Source organism: Ruditapes philippinarum, unplaced genomic scaffold (genome assembly GCF_026571515.1).
Source record: "Ruditapes philippinarum isolate M1 unplaced genomic scaffold, ASM2657151v2 ctg10447_1_1_1_1, whole genome shotgun sequence".
Taxonomy (NCBI): Eukaryota; Metazoa; Mollusca; class Bivalvia; order Venerida; family Veneridae; genus Ruditapes; species Ruditapes philippinarum.
In genome coordinates, this window is record NW_026867350.1 from 2998 (window position 1) to 23697 (window position 20700).

The 20700-nt window shown below is 30.9% G+C and overlaps 1 long non-coding RNA gene across 1 annotated transcript; it reads right to left on the bottom strand.

Moving 5' to 3' along the window:
* Positions 1-5222: 5222 nt before the first annotated feature.
* Positions 5223-19940, bottom strand: LOC132735796 (uncharacterized). The gene is made up of 3 exons (XR_009626500.1): positions 19864-19940; positions 11239-11376; positions 5223-5357 (listed from the first exon to the last, which is right to left on the bottom strand). It is a non-coding gene; the product is annotated as an uncharacterized LOC132735796 (long non-coding RNA).
* Positions 19941-20700: the final 760 nt, after the last annotated feature.

The following is a 20700-nucleotide window of genomic DNA, read 5'->3' on the forward strand; positions in this document are numbered from 1 at the left end:
AGAGTCAATGGTTGTTGAAGAAAGTCACCAGTTGCCATGGAAATCTTTGGTTGCTATGGAAATTCAGTGGTTGCTATGGAAGTCAATGGTTGGTATGGAAAGTCAATGGTTGCAACAGCAGTCACTGGTTGCTATGGTAAGTCAATGGTTACTATGGGAATTCACTGGAGGTTAGGTGCTAAAAAAGACGTCTTAAATTGCAATTGGAATAATTGCTATGAGAGTCACTGGTTGCTTAAGGAAGTCACTGGTTGGTATGGATGACTATGGATGCTATGGAAGTCAATGATTACTATGGAGGTCACTGGTTGCTATGGAAGTCACAGATTGATAGGGAAAGTCAATGGTTGCTATGGAGGTCACTGGTTGCTATGGATAGTTCATGATTGCTATGGAAGTCAGTGGTCTCTTTGGAAAGTCAATGGTTACTATAGGATTCACTAGTTGTTATGGAAAGTCACTGGTTGCTATGAAAGTCTGTGGTTGCTATAGACATCACTTGTTTTATGTAAATCAATGGTTGCTATGGAAAAGTTGCTTTCTAAGATCCATGGTTGCTATGGAAATTCACTGGTTGTTCTGGAAAGTCAATGGTTTATTGGAAAGGCACAGGTTGCTATGGATAGTCACTGGTTGCTACGGAAGTCAGTGGTCGCTATGGAAAGTCATTGGTTGCTATTGAAATGTTTGGTTGCTATGGAAAGCCAATGGTTGCTATGGAAGCCAATGGTTACAATGGAAAGTCATTGGTTGCTATGAGAAGTCACATTATCAAAAAATCTGTCTCCCCAAGTGGGATCAATTTTGATTCCAGGGCTTAAATTTAAAAATTGTGTTTAGGTTCACCCGACTATGTTTAAGCCAATTTTGACCCAAGGTTTTCTATTTGAACAAACTTGGTAGAAACCCACTAGAAGATGTTTTATGCTAAATATCTAAGCCCTAGCTCTTTGGGATTTTTTAAAAGAAACTTGATAAGTTTTTACTTTCAGTAACCATGGCAGCCAAAGCTCTGCATGGAATTCAATTCTTTCAACAATTTTTAAAGGTGAGCTTCAAAGGAAAATTCATCTGAAGTTTACAGATGGAAGCCGAACAGACGCCTGACAAATTGCAATAACAAAAGCTAAAAATATGAAATAAAACATATAAACAAGCAATTATCATAGTATTGCAAGCAATCCATAAGTCCCCTACCGGTAAGAACCCCATCAACATTCTGAAGGGCCATTCACTAAAGTTTCAATTTTTCTCTATTTCAAATAAATTTGTTGAAAAAGTTCTTTAAAAGTGATCACAGGAAACAGTTTTTATGAACAGACAGACAGACGGACTGAGGGACACTCTAAAGTAAAAATATTTGAAACATCCCCTTACCAAAATATAACATTTTAAAAGCAAAATTCTTAAACAGGAGATTTAAGATGCAATTTCATAAAAATTTTCAACTCTTTTTGACTAATCACAAATATTGTTATATTTGCCATGTTTTAAGCCTATTTGTTGCCAAGGAAACTGATATTTTTTCAAAATAGGAAGAACAGATAAGACATGCATAATCTCAAGACTGCCATCTACCCATATGTCAAGTTTCATAAAAATATTTCCAGTACTTTTTGAGTTATCACTGGATTCAGTTTATGTGTAAAATTTGCCATATTTTCAGTCTATGTGTTGCCATAGCAACCAGAATTTTCAACATAGGAAGAAAAGAAAAAGACGTGCATAATCTCAAGACTGACATCTACCCATATGTCAAGTTTCATAACAAGAGGGCCATGATGGCCCTGAGGTCGCTCACCTGTATATAGCCCCCCCCCCCCCCACCCCCGCCCAATTTTCACCCAAGGGCTTTTATTTGTTTATTTGAACAGACTTGGTAGACACCCATAAGAAGATGTTTCATGCAGAACATCTAAGTTCTAGCTCATTGGGTTTTTTAAAAGAAGATTTTTTAAGTTTTTACTATACACATATAGTTAAAAACAATGACACCCCTCGGGCAGGGCCAGTTTTGACCCCTGGGCTTTTATTTGAACAAACTTTGTAGATATTTACTTAAAGATGTTTCATGCTTAATATCTAAACTCTAGTTATTTGGGTTTTTTCAAAGAAGATTTTAAAGTTTTTGCTATGTATATAAGGAAAATCAATGACCCCCGGGGCGGGGCCAGTTTTGACCCCAGGGCTTTTATTTGAACATACTTGGTAGACACCCATTAGAACATGTCTCATGCTAAATATCTTAGCTCTAGCTCTTTGGGTTCTTTAAAAGAAGATTTTTTAAGTTTTTACTTTATGCATATAAGGAAAATCAATGACCCCCTGGGGCGGTCCCAATTTTGACCCCAGGGCTTTTATTTGAAAAAACTTGGTAGACATTCACTAGAAGATGTTTCATGCCAAATATCTAAGCTCTAGCTCTTACGATTCTTTAAAAGAAGATTTTTTAAGTTTTTACTATATGCATATAGGGAAAATCAATGACCCCCTGGGGCGGGGCCAATTTTGACCCCAGGGCTTTTATTTGAACAAACTTGGTAGACATTCACTAGAAGATGTTTCATGCCAAATATCTTAGCTCTAGCTCTTTGGGTTCTTTAAAAGAAGATTTTTTAAGTTTTTACTTTATGCATATAGGGAAAAATCAATGACCCCCCGGGGCGGGGCCAATTTGGACCCCAGGGCTTTTATTTGAACAAACTTGGTAGACACTCACTAGAAGATGTTTCATGCCAAATATCTAAGCTCTAGCTCTTACAGTTCTTTAAAAGAAGATTTTTTAAGTTTTTACTATATGCATATAGGGAAAATCAATGACCCCCTGGGGCGGGGCCAATTTTGACCCCAGGGCTTTTATTTGAACAAACTTGGTAGACATTTACTAGAAGATGTTTTATGCCAAATATCTAAGCTCTAGCTCTTACGGTTCTTTAAAAGAAGATTTTTTAAGTTTTTACTATATGCATATAGGGAAAAATCAATGACCCCCCGGGGCGGGGCCAATTTTGACCCCAGGGCTTTTATTTGAACAAACTTGGTAGACACTCACTAGAAGATGTTCCATGCCAAATATCTTAGCTCTAGCTCTTACAGTTCTTTAAAAGAAGATTTTTTAAGTTTTTACTATATGCATATAGGGAAAATCAATGACCCCCCCGGGGCGGGGCCAATTTTGACCCCAGGGCTTTTATTTGAACAAACTTGGTAGACATTTACTAGAAGATGTTTCATGCCAAATATCTAAGCTCTAGCTCTTACGGTTCTTTAAAAGAAGATTTTTTAAGTTTTTACTTTATGCATATAGGGAAAAATCAATGACCCCCCGGGGCGGGGCCAATTTTGACCCCAGGGCTTTTATTTGAACAAACTTGGTAGACACTCACTAGAAGATGTTCCATGCCAAATATCTTAGCTCTAGCTCTTACAGTTCTTTAAAAGAAGATTTTTTAAGTTTTTTACTATATGCATATAGGGAAAATCAATGACCCCCCGGGGCGGGGCCATTTTGACCCCAGGGCTTTTATTTGAACAAACTTGGTAGACATTCACTAGAAGATGTTTCATGCCAAATATCTTAGCTCTAGCTCTTTGGGTTCTTTAAAAGAAGATTTTTTAAGTTTTTACTTTATGCATATAGGGAAAAATCAATGACCCCCTGGGGCGGGGCCAATTTGGACCCCAGGGCTTTTATTTGAACAAACTTGGTAGACATTCTCTAGAAGATGTTTCATGCCAAATATCTAAGCTCTAGCTCTTACAGTTCTTTAAAAGAAGATTTTTTAAGTTTTTACTATATGCATATAGGGAAAATCAATGACCCCCTGGGGCGGGGCCAATTTTGACCCCAGGGCTTTTATTTGAACAAACTTGGTAGACATTTACTAGAAGATGTTTCATGCCAAATATCTAAGCTCTAGCTCTTAGGGTTGTTTAAAAGAAGATATTTAAAGATTTTTCTTTCGGTTGCCATGGCAACCAGAGTTCTGCATGGAATTAAATTCTTTGAACAATTTTTAAAGGTGACCACCAAAGGAACATTCCTGTGAAGTTTGGATGAAATTGGCTCAGTGGTTTATGAGGAGATGTCATTTAAAGCAAAAGTTTACGGACGGACGACGGACGGACGACGGACGGACGGACGCCGGACGAAAAGCGATCACTAAAGCTCACCCTGTCACTTTGTGACAGGTGAGCTAAAAATATTTCCAGTACTTTTTGCGTTATCACTGGATCCAGTTTATGTGTAAAATTTGCCATATTTTCAGCCTATTTGTTGCCATAGCAACCAGAATTTTCAACATAGGAAGAAAAGAAAAAGACGTGCATAACCCCCCCGGGGCGGGGCCAATTTTGACCCCAGGGCTTTTATTTGAACAAACTTGGTAGACACTCATAAGAAGATGTTTCATGCCAAATATCTAAGCTCTAGCTCTTAGGGTTGTTTAAAAGAAGATATTTAAAGATTTTTCTTTCGGTTGCCATGGCAACCAGAGTTCTGCATGGAATTAAATTCTTTGAACAATTTTTAAAGGTGACCACCAAAGGAACATTCCTGTGAAGTTTGGATGAAATTGGCTCAGTGGTTTATGAGGAGATGTCATTTAAAGCAAAAGTTTACGGACGGACGACGGACGGACGACGGACGGACGGACGGACGGACGCCGGACGAAAAGCGATCACTAAAGCTCACCCTGTCACTTTGTGACAGGTGAGCTAAAAATATTTCCAGTACTTTTTGCGTTATCACTGGATCCAGTTTATGTGTAAAATTTGCCATATTTTCAGCCTATTTGTTGCCATAGCAACCAGAATTTTCAACATAGGAAGAAAAGAAAAAGACGTGCATAATCTCAAGACTGCCATCTACCTATATGTCAAGTTTCATAAAAATATTTCCAGTACTTTTTGCGTTATCACTGGATCCAGTTTATGTGTAAAATTTGCCATATTTTCAGCCTATTTGTTGCCATAGCAACCAGAATTTTCAACATAGGAAGAAAAGAAAAAGACGTGCATAATCTCCATACTGCCATCTATCCATATACCAAGTTTCATAAAAATATTTTCAGTACTTTTCAAGTTATCGCGGGATCCAGTTTTGTGGACGGACGGACTGACGGACGGACAGACAGACGGACGGACAGACGGATGGACAGACGGACAGACGGACGGAGGGTAAACCTAAAGTCCCCTCCGGTAAACCGGTAGGGGACTAACAAAAGAGCTCGAGTTACCTGTCAATCTTTTGAATCTTGGTATTAGATCATGAAACCTTCTTTGAAAGTAATGTACCCTTGGGTAAACCCTCAGTGTTTTTACGATGTGGCATTTTCTTAATGTTGAGCAACTCATCTCTGAAATATCACCAATAAAAGGAAGCATATTTGTAAAATAGGAAAAAAAATATTTTTCATTTTTAATAATATCTTATTTTTTTTATATTTCATATTCATTTTATACAAACACAGATACAATGTCACATGCAGACATAGGACTGGATGCTGTAGTTGTTCATAAAAAGCAAAAGGGTCAGACCACAAGTTTAAACAACATTAGAGAGTTGGCCCTTCCAATAAAATAATTAAATCAAATTCAGTGAACTTGAAAATTTATCTTTGTCGTTCAATCTAAAGCACTATTATATCTTTGGTCTATTTTGAATATAAATATCATTATTTTTCTGAAAAGAAAAGAACTCATGAATAATACTCCAATAATTTTATAGTTGTTACATTATTATAAATAGCTTAAAGTGAATAAGTCTATAATGGAAGGTCTGTAATATAATTTATATAATTATGGTCACAGCATTTAGTTTCATGCATACCAACAAAATGCGAAAAAATTAAATATGGATGTTGTTGGCAGGTGTGAGATACACATATGACACAATTTTATAAATACCAGGTATCTATATTGAAAATAATTAAATGTTCTAGAACAAAATATTATTATTCACTATATATATGTTCTTACTGTGTAACACTTAGAACTTTATTAACAATTTCATTTTAGGCAATACTTTATTAGAATATCCAAATGATACATTTTCATATTTTTTTATTTCAGGCAATACTTTATAATAATATCCAAATGATACATTTTTATAACTTTTATAACTATTTGAATATGTAACTATAACAACAATTCTATTTCAGGCAATACTTTATAATGTTTATTAGAATATCCAAATGATACATTTTTATATTTTTTTTATTTCAGGCAATACTTTATAAGAATATCCAAATGATACATTTTTATAACTTTTATAACTATTTGAATATGTAACTTTGACAACAATTCTATTTCAGGCAATACTTTATAAAGTTTATTAGAATATCCAAATGATACATTTTTATATTTTTTTATTTTAGGCAATACTTTATAAGAATATCCAAATGATACATTTTTATAACTTTTATAACTATTTGATTATGTAACTTTGACAACAATTCTATTTCAGGCAATACTTTATAAAGTTTATTAGAATATCCATAAATGATACATTTTTATATATTTTTTTTATTTTAGGCAATACTTTATAAGAATATCCAAATGATACATTTTTATAACTTTTATAACTATTTGATTATGTAACTTTGACAACAATTCTATTTCAGGCAATACTTTATAAAGTTTATTAGAATATCCATAAATGATACATTTTTATAATTTTTTTTTATTTCAGGCAATACTTTATAATAATATCAAATGATACATTTTTATATTCTTTTATAACTATTTGATTATGTAACTTTTACAACAATTCTTTTTCAGGCAATACTTTATAAAGTTTATTAGAATATCCAAATGATACATTTTTATATTTTTTTTATTTCAGGCAATACTTTATAAGAATATCCAAATGATACATTTTTATAACTTTTATAACTATTTGAATATGTAACTTTAACAACAATTCTATTTCAGGCAATACTTTATAAAGTTTTTTAGAATATCCAAATGATACATTTTTATATTTTTTTATTTTAGGCAATACTTTATAAGAATATCCAAATGATACATTTTTATAACTTTTTTAACTATTTGAATATGTAACTATAACAACAATTCTATTTCAGGCAATACTTTATAATGTTTATTAGAATATCCAAATGATACATTTTTATTTTTTTTTTATTTCAGGCAATACTTTATAAGAATATCCAAATGATACATTTTTATAACTTTTATAACTATTTGAATATGTAACTTTAACAACAATTCTATTTCAGGCAATACTTTATAAAGTTTATTAGAATATCCAAATGATACATTTTTATATTTTTTTTTATTTCAGGCAATACTTTATAAGAATATCCAAATGATACATTTTTATAACTTTTATAACTATTTGATTATGTAACTTTGACAACAATTCTATTTCAGGCAATACTTTATAAAGTTTATTAGAATATCCAAATGATACATTTTTATATATTTTTTTTATTTTAGGCAATACTTTATAAGAATATCCAAATGATACATTTTATAACTTTTATAACTATTTGATTATGTAACTTTGACAACAATTCTATTTCAGGCAATACTTTATAAAGTTTATTAGAATATCCATAAATGATACATTTTTATAATTTTTTTTTATTTCAGGCAATACTTTATAATAATATCAAATGATACATTTTTATATTCTTTTATAACTATTTGATTATGTAACTTTTACAACAATTCTTTTTCAGGCAATACTTTATAAAGTTTATTAGAATATCCAAATGATACATTTTTATATTTTTTTTATTTCAGGCAATACTTTATAAGAATATCCAAATGATACATTTTTATAACTTTTATAACTATTTGAATATGTAACTTTAACAACAATTCTATTTCAGGCAATACTTTATAAAGTTTTTTAGAATATCCAAATGATACATTTTTATATTTTTTTATTTTAGGCAATACTTTATAAGAATATCCAATATTTCAACTCATGTGTTAATCCATTCATTTCTTCATTTATAAACTGTATTCCATATTTATATAAACACACGTGTACACATTCACAAGTCGCACGAGATCTCCAATTACTGAACTGTAAACACCCACTTTGCAGTGCCACACTTGTGAATGTGTACTACGTAAATGGCTATATAAACGCTAAAGTGATTGTACAATTTAAGATTTGATGACCATCAAATATAAGTATATAATTTTAAACTGTCCCCTTTGTTGATAAAATAATAATGATAATTAATTTTAGTAAATACCCTTTCCACAATTTATATTCACACCATAATCTGCATGCAAACTGCCATGTGTATATATATTCTATTTTTGTCTAAGTGATTAAATCATGTTGTTCTCATGTATTATGTACTGTAGAACCTGATTGTAAATAAAAGTATATGTCTGTCTGTCTGTCCAAATGATACATTTTTATAACTTTTTTAACTATTTGAATATGTAACTTTAACAACAATTCTATTTCAGGCAATACTTGACAAGAATATTCAAATGATACATTTCAATCAATATTTGAATATGTATATGTGCCCATTGTAGACCAATCCACTTTAATACTACTTGTAATAACTTCCACATGATGCATGTAATTGTTTGAAGTATTTATTAATTATGCATTTACATTAAAAATACATCTCTGACATTTGATATGATATGTACACTAGAGCAAAATAAACTTTCAGAAGTTTGTAAAATTCAAAATGAAGATTTAAGCCCATACAAGTGGAAATGGTCAGTTAACTATTAAAAAAAAAAAATTCACATTTTGCAATATTGCATTCAATTCTATTATTACCGGTATTCTAATTTGAAACAAGAGCGATCAGTGACCACAAGTGAGACCTCAGGATAGACATTTGCATGTTGCAGGTACTGTGTGTGTAGCAGGAGACAGGGGCGAACCTCGGTTTATTATAAGTGCCGGTTTTTGGCAGAAGGATCACCAGATACTTATATATCAAATATAGCTATGTGCTATAACTACGGATTTAGGGGATATTTAAGCCAATTGTACTACTATTGTCTTTATCTATAGTTATGAAAATAACATCAAGTACATAAAATTATATTAAATGTAAGAGAAATAGCACAAAGTCTAACGTGAACACTGTTTTAAATAGTTCAAAAGTTATTTGCTTTTAGAAAAACAAAACATAGCCAGGTGTCTCTCTAATGTAAAAAAGATTGGTTTTATTTCTTTTTGAAACAAGTTTAGTTTTTTCTTTGTTATTTTTCTTTTGTTCACCATAACTTAACATGAGATATTATCAAGGAAAATATTTCTTTAAATCAGACCTGTATGACTTTAATACAAACACAACAGCTTACATGTACATGTTTAGTGTAACATAAAGTTATCATATTCACAGCTAAAACATAGATTCGCACCATCATTTAGCTTCCTTAAAATATTTTTTAATGCGTATAACTAGTATGTCAATGTTGTACACAATAAATATTGTCTTTAACATTTTTGTTCTCAACTATAGTCTTTCAATTTCCATTCAAAATATTTAAGTTATTTCATTACGCAGTTAAATGCCTCACGCACATAAAGCATGTTGGTATAAACAGACTCGCAAATTTGTTATCTAAAGTCGGCGAAATTAAAAAAATTTAGACATAATGTGTCTTATATGGTTATATATTGTTCTCATTGTATTTTTTGTCTATGTTTTAAATATGTATAGATGAGACTACGTATAATAAAGAATATACAGCGTAGTGATATATTTTGTAAATACTGGTATTCTTTTTTACGGTCAAATAAACAAAAGTTGAATTTGGTTTGTGCCGATAAATGTTGGCAATAGTTCACTGCAAAGATCTGATTCACAGTGTCAAAACTATTCTACATAATTTTAAATGAATATAAGTTGATTGAATATTACTATATTAATCAAATAAGGTAACATCCTAAGCATACCTGAAGAATCAATTAGCAGCTGTAACGTATATGTTGATCGATCTACGCCCAAATTAATGATTTCATTTTTGAATTTTTTTTATGAAACTTTTTCTTTTTATACGCCCGTGTGTATTGGCGTATCTGTAGGTACGCCACTGGTGGACACAAACATCATTAACATGGCAAAATGCATTTTTTATTCAAGGGCTGTAACACAGACAAAAATTGTTCAACCTATAAAACCATTTTTATTAAAGGGCCATAACTGACAAAAATCATTGAGTCTGAAAATACCAATAGTATGCATAACTGGATTAGTACTGATCATGTTGAATTTCACCATTGGTTAATGAGGAGAAGTCCAGACATACTAACTGTTTAGCTGGCAACACAAAAAACGCCTTTTTATTCAAGGGCCATAACTCAGCCAAAAATCATTCAAGTGGAAAACTCATGTAATATGCACAAGTACATGAGCTACCAATCAATCCTATGTAAAGTTTCATTGAAATTACATTAGTGGTATAAGAGGAGTAGTCCAGACAAACTTTAAAAATAAAAATCATTAAAGGGCCAGATGGACAATGGAGAAAAGATCCCTTAAGATATAAGAGTAGTGGCAACACAAAAATAATCAATTATCCCTTAGAGCAACAGAAAAATTGTTGAGAATGTATTGAACACAAGAGTGGGGCAGTCTTTTGATAATCAAATGAAGGACAATCTTTTTTATATTGTATCATAAACATTTTCATTATCGCTCAATGATCATTATAATAATAAATCTAGTGAAATACCAATATTTTACTAATTCAACTCCTCACAAAGGTATAACAATTGGCCATATATTTAAATTTCAAAGAGAGTTAACTGTTAATTATGTTGATGACAAATCAAGTTTTGATTATGTCCCATTAGTTATTTTACTTATTTCATAATCTATTTTTGGTTAGATATAAAGATTAAATTGATGCGACTATAATGTATAAATATACTTTTTATCAGTGACCTTGGTATTCCATAATTACATTACAGAAATAGACTAAATCAATACATTTTAATTATTTTTACTACTAGACCAATACCTAAACCATTATCAAAGGTAAATGTTAAAAACAAAAACAAAAAAAAAACCCAGATACCACAGTGTTATTAAAAAGATATATTTGTATCATAAACTTTACACAGGAAGGACATGAACATCACATGATTCTAGAAAGTCATATAAGTACTACACATTAGTCATAGGGGAAATAAAATAATTATGTATGAGACATGCATTATTGTACTATAGGTTTGAGATATTTGAGTAAACTATATATAAATATATATGAAAAACAAACCTTATATTGATATGTCCTCCCAATATAGGATCTATCCAGGAAAAAAATTTGCTGGAACTTTTGCAAGACTCAAATTAATTATCCAATCTGTGCTCTCATCTGAATCATTATTGAAAAGGTCATGCATACCTGTAATTCCTAAAAATATATATTTCATCAGAATCACTTTCAATGAGTATTCATGTGTACTGGCTTGTGACCACCAAAACCTCGAAAAACGCCTGATTTAGTTTTTTATTTATTTGTTCAGTGGTTGTTGATCTATCAGTAATGTAAAGATGCTTTTAATATCATAATTTATACATATATAAAGAATATATACATAGATGATATAAAGACATAAAGCACATATACAGAGAGACCTTAGTTTATTGATTCTTTCAGATAATTTGCTGGTTTTCATGGTTTCATTTATGATTATAATGTACATTATGTTTATTAAATTATTTGTTAAAAATTTTATTTAACACATAACTTTAACTACAGTATACTTGTAAAATTCAATATATTTAAAGGACATCATTATTTTACCTGTTTTTTTTTTTTAATCTTCTTTTCTTTTTATTAATTTAACATAAAAATGAATAAATGAATAAAAACTCCAGCTCCTCTACACCTCAGTACTATGTATTTTTGTTGTTTAAACTCTAAATAAATATTGTCACGGGACAAAAGTATTCTACTCCTAAAGTTTCTATTCCTATTTGACTGTCGAATGTAAAAAGCACTGTTTTAGTGTTTATATAAATTTACACAAAATAACGCAATAGATCTAGTTAGGTTAGATAAAAGTGGTTTCCCATGACTGAATTTCAAGTTAAAAAATAAGTTTTGTATCTGCGCACATATCTACAGTAATTTATTGTTGATATAGCTTCATAAAAATTAACATTTCCACATATTCTAAACCTTACCTCTTATATTATTCCGACATATTTTATTTTTAGTAATGTTTGGGTATTCCCATTACTAAAAATAGAATTCTAACCACCGCTTATAATTATGCCAAGGGAGGTAATCACTGGAGTTTGATCGGTGAAAAAACAGCGGCTATTTTCCTTGATCACACCGAGTCCAATCGTTCACTATGTTTCCCACCAGGCGGAGAACGCATGAAGATATCAATTTTACAGGTAGAAAACCGATACTGTGGTAAGAAAATTGTCTTCAAATTCTTTGAAAATGCATATTTCACAAAACTTTATAGCCTATTCTGATCTCGTATGATTATTTTATCCGACAGGCATCTCAAACTCGCCAAATCTTTGTTAACTTATTAGATCATTATCGACAACTGCACAAGAAAAGTCACAAAATTGGTAAAATCGCTCTTTGATAGCCAATAACTTGACATACAAGCAAACTTCTAAACATTTGTATCGCTCCAAAGGTTCTTTATAAACATATCCTCATCCAACAAAAGCCTGTTCTATTTCTATTCCGTATTTTTGGAGTATAATATTGTTTAAGCGAATTTTCAAAATGAACGCATGAGCCGAACTTTTCATGTGGTTTCATAAGTTTGCAAAGTGAACGCATGAGCAGGTGGTATTTTTAAAACTCCAGTTTTTACTAATTATCTAACAAATTTAACATATTCAAACTTTAAAAATTTCAAATTTTATTCCAAATAAGTGAGAGACACATCTTTTTATAAATTAAAATATACTTTGTACGCTGTATAAATATATATATGTAAAAGTATATATGTATATGTATAAGCAAAAGTACGAGGTCTGTTGGGAAAGAGCGTGTGAAATTGAAGTAATTCCTCGTTTGTAATATTTGCAAAAGCAGTGGTTAAGACGACAAAGAAAAGCATAATAGTTCCTCGAAAACTTGTAAACGATTGTAGCATTGATGTAATTTCATTAATTTCTCCAATACATGTTATTTTGTACAATTATTTCTTCCCTGTTTTTAGAGTATGAGCATATGAAAATATATTATACACGAATCACGTTTAAATATTCAACATTACGATATAAATTTCCTTTTTAAACGACGAATTACAAGTTTATAGATTGTAAATGATTGTTTTACAAAATATGTACTTTGATAATTAAATCATGAATCCTGAATAATTATATACAATTACTATCACACATGCATAATATTAAACAACAAATACAACAAAGGACAAATGACAAATAATAGCGTATGTATATTCTTTTAAAGTCCCTGTACCTCAAAACTTTACTTTAATAGTCTAATATGATAAACTCGATACTCAAATAATATAAAGAATTACCAATATTAAACAAGTTCTGCAAATAAAGGGAGGTAATTAGAAACACATTTTGATAAATACTTTGCCTATTCTTCATTAAAATAAAAAGTGTATTATTTCTAAAAGAAAAACTTATAATGAACCTAAAAAAATATGTGTTATTTCAACATTTTCTTGTGTGTTCATTTTTTTGTAAGGAAGATGATATATATATTCTTGCTTAAAGATCCTGTATGTTATAATTAAGGATGTAACATCCTTGCGAAAGTTGTATATGAAGTCAGTTCTTCTGAAAAACATATACTTAAGAAGTTGACATTATTAAACACATTATATGATATTTCTTGAGGAAAAAAGGTTGTGAAATTTTTATTTGAATGCAAAACTGATTTTTTTTACCAAAACCAGATTTCTAATTATCTCCTTTTATTATCGGAAATTTTAAATTTTGGCAATATCCTTATCAAAAAGGTTTTCTGTAACTTTTAACATTGTTAATTCTTTATTTAAGCCAAAGATTTTTCATATAAGAACATAACATTTTTGAGTCACAGGTTCTTTAAGTGTATGTAACATCTTTAATTATAACATACAGGAAATTTAAGTCCCATCAACCAATGATGTTGTATTTTGCAAATATTTTACTCAAAGTTTTAGCAATGAGGATTTATTATATTTTCACAGAACCGAACGGACCTTCATCTATTGCTTATAAGCAATTCGTCATAAGGTATGAAAATACTTCTGTTTGCTCAAACATTTGGAACGAAAATTTTGGAATTTAAAGGTTCAGTGATCGATAACATGTGAGATATCCATGAAAACTGGAGTAACCATAAATTCCGCCTGCTCATGCGTTCATTTTGCAATCTGATGAAACCACATGAAAAGTTCGGCTCATGCGTTCATTTTGAAAAAAATTCGCTTGAACGATATTATACTCTAAAAATACGGAATATATTCTTTTATTTCCTCCAATATTTGAAGAGCATAACATATATACATACAAAAAATACAAATATTTACATGAAATAATAAAACACAAAACATAATTATTATGAAACATAGCATTAATAACAAGTAAAGAGAGGCAATTTCCTTAAGACTGCACATGTCGAAAAAGAAGTACAGGATCAAAAATTAAGGAAAATTAATCTTATATAACAGGAGTTATATTTGCTGTCATATTTTCTAATACATCATATAAGTATGTTTCTTATATTGTCTTATATTACAACATTGTCTTAAATAAATTGTAACATATACTGTGGAATCCGCAGAGTTCAATGCTTATCGAAACGAAACACAAGATCTGAACAGCGGATGAGACATGAAATTACAGTTTTATTTTTGTTTTAACACAGTCTATTGTAATGTAATATCACGATGTTAATAAAGAACCTTTAAAGCGATACAAATGTTTAGAAGTTTGCTTGGATGTCAAGTTATTGGCTATCAAAGAGCGATTTTACCAATTTTGTGACTTTTCTTGTGCAGTTGTCGATAATGATCTAATAAGTTAACAAAGATTTGGCGAGTTTGAGATGCCTGTCGGATAAAGTAATCATACGAGATCAGAAAAGGCTATGAAGTTTTGTGAAATATGCATTTTCAAAGAAATTGAAGACAATTTTCTTACTACAGTATCAGTTTTCCACCTGTAAAATTGATCTCTTCATGCGTTCTCCGCCTGGGAAACATAGTGAACGATTGGACTCGGTGATTACGACCATAAAGGATTAGGGGTCACATAAATCTGGTCTAAAGTATACAATAGAAAAATGATACCATAAAGGATTACTAGTAACTAATTCGGTCAAAATATACAAAAGGAAAACTATAATCAAATTATTGGTTTAAACTATGAATAGAAAATTAGGACAAAATATTATTAACAAGTCTAGACCAGCTGTGGTCAACTCATCTAATTAATACCCTATCATCAGCAAACAAAAGTAAGATTAGGCAAATGTCTTGAAGATCTATACCAGAATTTAAGTTATTTTGCAAATAAAGTTCTAGATCTTCAATAAACAAGGAAAACATAACTATCGAAATTATCTCCCCTTGACGTAATCCAATCGAAATATAAAAAAATCAGAATAGTTACCACAGGACTTAACACAAGATTTAACAGAGCTATACATACTTCTTATAATTCTTAATAATTTACCATTCAAACCAGCATAATACATCTTAAACCAAAGTGCATTCTTGCATATAGAATCAAAACAGCGTTTTAAATCAATAAAAGCACAATACAATCTTTTATTCTGGTTCAAATATTTTTCAATTATAGAATGCAATATAAAAACAGCTTCTGTAGTCGAACTACCTTTTTTAAAACCAAACTGCGCATCAGAGATAATATTATTTTCATCACACCATTTAGTTATTCTTTGATTTAAAATACTAGTAAACAATTTACCAAGATGGCTTAATAAAGTTATTCCTCTGTAATTTTGTACATTTTCTTTATTTCCTTTTTATGTACAACCTCTTGTCCAGATTTCGGGGAAAATGCCAGATTCTAAAATATTGTTAAATAGCTCTGTTATATGTCCAGACAAAATATCACTTGCTTCTATAAAATATTCGTTTAAAAGATTATCTATCCCCGCCGCTTTATTTCGTTTAAGCATAGAAATTGCCTTAAGTACTTCCTGTAAAGTAATATTTCCATCTAATTCAGAAAAAAAACAGGGTTAAAATCATTAAAATCATGGACATTGCTAAAATCTTCTGCTCTTTCATTCAAAGAAAAATTTACTTCAGAGAACATAGTTTCAAAATATGTTTTAAAATCGTACAAAGGTATTTCACAATTATTACGTCCCTGTTTCTTTTTAAAATAGCGCCAAAAATCACGTGGTTTACTCTTTTTTAAATTTTCCAAATTTTTAGTTTGTTGCCATTTAAAAGAACGACGTTTTTTCTTAACAACATATTTATACCTAGCTTTACGTTGAACTGATTCTAATCTATCAGTCTCTTGTGTGACATATTAAACTGTTTTAATGCATTTTTGTACAATTGTTTTGTTTCCCTACAATCTAAATCAAACCATTTACAGGAATCATCAATTTCAGTTACATCAAATCTTGGAAATGTACAACCATGTTTTAAAAAAAGAGGATCTGCCACTTCTCTCACAGCACTCGTGAATAAATTCACCGTATTATTTACACTATTTACATCATTTACATTACATTTCAATAATATATCATTTAAAACAGGCAATTTTGCTATAATTCCAAAACGATATAATTCTTTATCATTATCACACCATTTAATATACTTGTAATTAAATACTTTGAACCATTTGCGTTAACCGAGTTACACAAAATGTCAAAATTTAAGGCAGCATGGTCGCTGAATTCATTAAAATTACATACATAAAAATTGTTTATCATTTCAAAATCTTTTTCACACAATAATAAATAATCTATTAAGCTAGCACCATTATAATTATAGCATGTAAAAACACCTTTCCCGAAATCGTCACCTAAGCGGCCGTTTGCTATTCTAAGGGAGGTAGCTTTACACATGTCAATTAATCTATTACCATATGAGTTACTCCCCTTGTCCATTGAAAATCTTGGCAAGGGTGTATCAATACAATAATCATCTGAGTCGATGTCGGGCACAAATTGATCACATAATATATAGTCATGTTTGCATGATGTCCTTGCATTACAATCTCCTGAAACAAACACCGTGCCTTTCGACTTAAAATGTTCTATATCATTTTGTAAACAGTCGAACAAATCTATATCTATCAAATTTGCAATGGGTGAATTTTCTCCCCATAAATAAACTGCAGCTAGGTAAATGTCAGAAGCATTATTAAAGAAATATTTATCAAATTTTAACCAAATAATTGTGTCATGTATATTTTTTACTATTGAAATACCATCTTTAACATTATTCCTGAGATACACAACAATACCACCGCTATTTCTTTTAGCATTGCGGTGTCTGAATTTACGATATAAATTGTTACATGAAAACCCTTCTAAATCTATTTCACTTGATTTACTAGTCCATGATTCAGTTAAGATGATGACGTCATTTTGGTTAAAAAGTCAGTGAAGTTTTTGTCTGTTGTTTTATTAGAACTCAGTCCGTTACAGTTCCATATTAAGCATTTAAGCCCATCCGCGTTTTCCTATACATCTGTTACAATTTTCCCATTTACATAGAGTTTGTCACACGACACCCATGCTGTATTTCCGGCTTTCTTTTCTTGCTTCATCTTTCTGAAAAGTGTCCTCCTCTTTGCTACTACTTCCGGCGGGAACTGTTCCGATATATAATAATTTGTGTCTTTTAATTTATTGCTGGATTTCCGGACAATTTCCCTGTCGGCGAACATATTGAATTTGCATACAATTCTTCGACTTCTGTTTTGAGCCTCGTTTTGGTCTCTTGATATAGCACCCATGCGATGCGCTCTTTCAATTTTAATGTTCGACACGAAATCTTTTGCGAGCTGTAACTTTTCCACCATGAAATTTCTTAAAAGGTCTTCAGTGTTTTCGGGCTTTTCATATCCTTTCTCTTTAATCCCACCAAAAATAAGATTATTTCGCATTGATTGCGACTGCATGTATAGTAACGATTCTTTCATCTCTTCATTTTTCTTCTCAAGATTACCAATTATTTTAAACGCTTCCCATGTTTCAATTTCCGCAGACGCTATTCTATTTTCTACGCGATCAATTTTATCGTCGCTGAGTTTTACTTTTGAATCAACATGTAACCATAAACGTTTAAGTTCTTTATCAAAATTGTCTACTTTGTTTTCTAGCCCTTCCACTTTAGATTCTACCTTTCTTTGAATAGACTCCAGAGTTTCAAGTTTTTTATCAACGTCACTTAACTTTAAGTTCATTTTTCCTAGCATAGCAATAATATCTGCATTTGTAGGCCCACCAGACTTGTCCGCCATATTGATACAATCTACCGATTTGTCACGGTTGACTTGACCGCTCAATACATCACTTGTACAGTTACTTGTGATATTGACTCTTGATCTTGTTCGTATAATATAGAGTTCGTCTCACGTAAAACCTCGATCGCTTACCTCTATTGACTGGTCTGTAGCCGAAGGCGATAATTCGAATTTTGATAATTTACTCAAATTTTGTTCATCATCACTTTCACTACTTTTTTTCCTTTTTCCTCTCTTTTTGTTTTTCATATTATCTTAATATTAGGTCCATCCTTTCACTGATTAAATTCCCTCTCTACTAATATAAAAATCCAAAATATCAGTTTATTATATCCAACAAAAAAACACTCAATTTCGAGAGACACAAAAACACGTCTTACACCTTTCGCGCCATTACATTTTGTATGTAATCATTATGTCCCATATGTCTCATTAAAAATATTTTTGGTTAAAATCATCAGCAATTAAAAGTGTATTTTTTATATTATACTATAACTTCCTTCAATAAAGATTATCATGAAAGACTACATGGTGGTAAAGTGTTGAAAAACTCTGTTGTTACATAGATTTTCAAAAATAGATATTTATACTAACCATTGTACTGTATCTAATTTATTAATAACTGCTGAATATTCAGCTAAACCCGCGGTATGAGTCACGAAAATAGTTCTTCTTTTATTAATGCGCGAGTTATTCTAGAGTCACGAAAAACTTTTGATTTGTTAATAATAATGTTTTGTATAATGTAGAAATATTTATTTCCTACTAATAATTTCTTGGAACTCAGAGCTTACACCTTTATTATAGTATAATTTGCTGTCCTACTTTTTCGACAGCTGTAAATCGTTTCGGCAGTAATTTGCATATTGCGCAATAATACGGGACTACAACGTTTTTATCAATCAAATACGCTCATATTTTAATTTGGATAACTTAATTTGAAATTGAAAAGGCTAAATATGGAAGATTTTAAGATATCCCGACAAAGTATGTGAGTTTTAAAGGATCAAATTCATGTACTATTTCTTGGGCTGTTAATTCGGTTTAGGACACTTTGCGCGATTGTAGCCGACGAAATTCCATGTGTAGATGACTTAGCTCTGAACGCGCCTGAGGGGGCGTCCGTCGCAATAATAATAATAATAATAATAATAATAATGATAATAATAATAAATTGCTATTTGACCTTTATGTATTGTTTCGATCGTTTAATTTTTTTTCACACGGGAGAATAGCTAAATATGTTTCAATAGAAACATGTTTTACTGTTTCAACCTGTACCATATGAAGTTGGTCCCCGACCGCAGAGCGCGCAACTCATGAATTGTCACTCGAACGATGAGCAGAATAGTAATGAATTGAAAACAAGATTGTCATTTACGAATTCATGTGATATGATCATGATGTACGTTACCAAAATTTAACATAAATACAAACGTACCTGTCAAAAGTTATAGAATCACCTACATTTTTCCATTTTTTTAGCTTGAAACACTCCTTTTGATAAAGCACTTAAAAATCGACCGATATTTGCTGTATTTTATTTTTAGAAATATTGCGTGATTTTATGTGGGATTCCAGTTAAATTTTATTATACTATTATTATCATACATACCGGCGCTAAACTGTTTAATTAGCATTTAGCATGATTTAAACCATCATTAAACACTTTACAACTCATGTTGTCCTTTCTACAAGAAACAAAAGCCAAACAAGTCTTGTTTTATTTTCATAACTTTATTTAACTCTGCAAAAAAAGTTAGATTGGGGTGTTCGTGTACCTGAACCACAACGTTTAAACGGAATATTCTGACCTCAACTTGTCTCCTGGTCGCACCTGTAATGTTGTAAATTCTATCTGCCTACCCACGGGGGAGGAACTGACTGTTACGGAGATCCTGGAAAACGTTACGGATTTCGTCGGAAAACTTTTTCCAAGACCGAAGAAACATTCGTGAAAAATCTTTAAAAAGGGAGTTTTTAATGCTAAATCAAACTTTGATGATAAGGCTTGCCATACAAATTGTATTATTTTTCATAGCCTCTTGCTTAAAATATGGTAGTTTTGTGTAAAAATCAAATTTTTTGCTCTTTCGTACACATTGACCTGTCCAGTTGTGATCTTCTTCGTCGCCATACTTAATTGGAAAGATGCAAAAATGAAGCCAATACTAACAAATGTATGCCCTATTTTCTAAATGTCACGGAGTTCTTTTGATAACTCTCAGAGTTCTTATTGTAACTTTTGTTACTGCCGTTGTCCTTCTTGCGCTAAGTT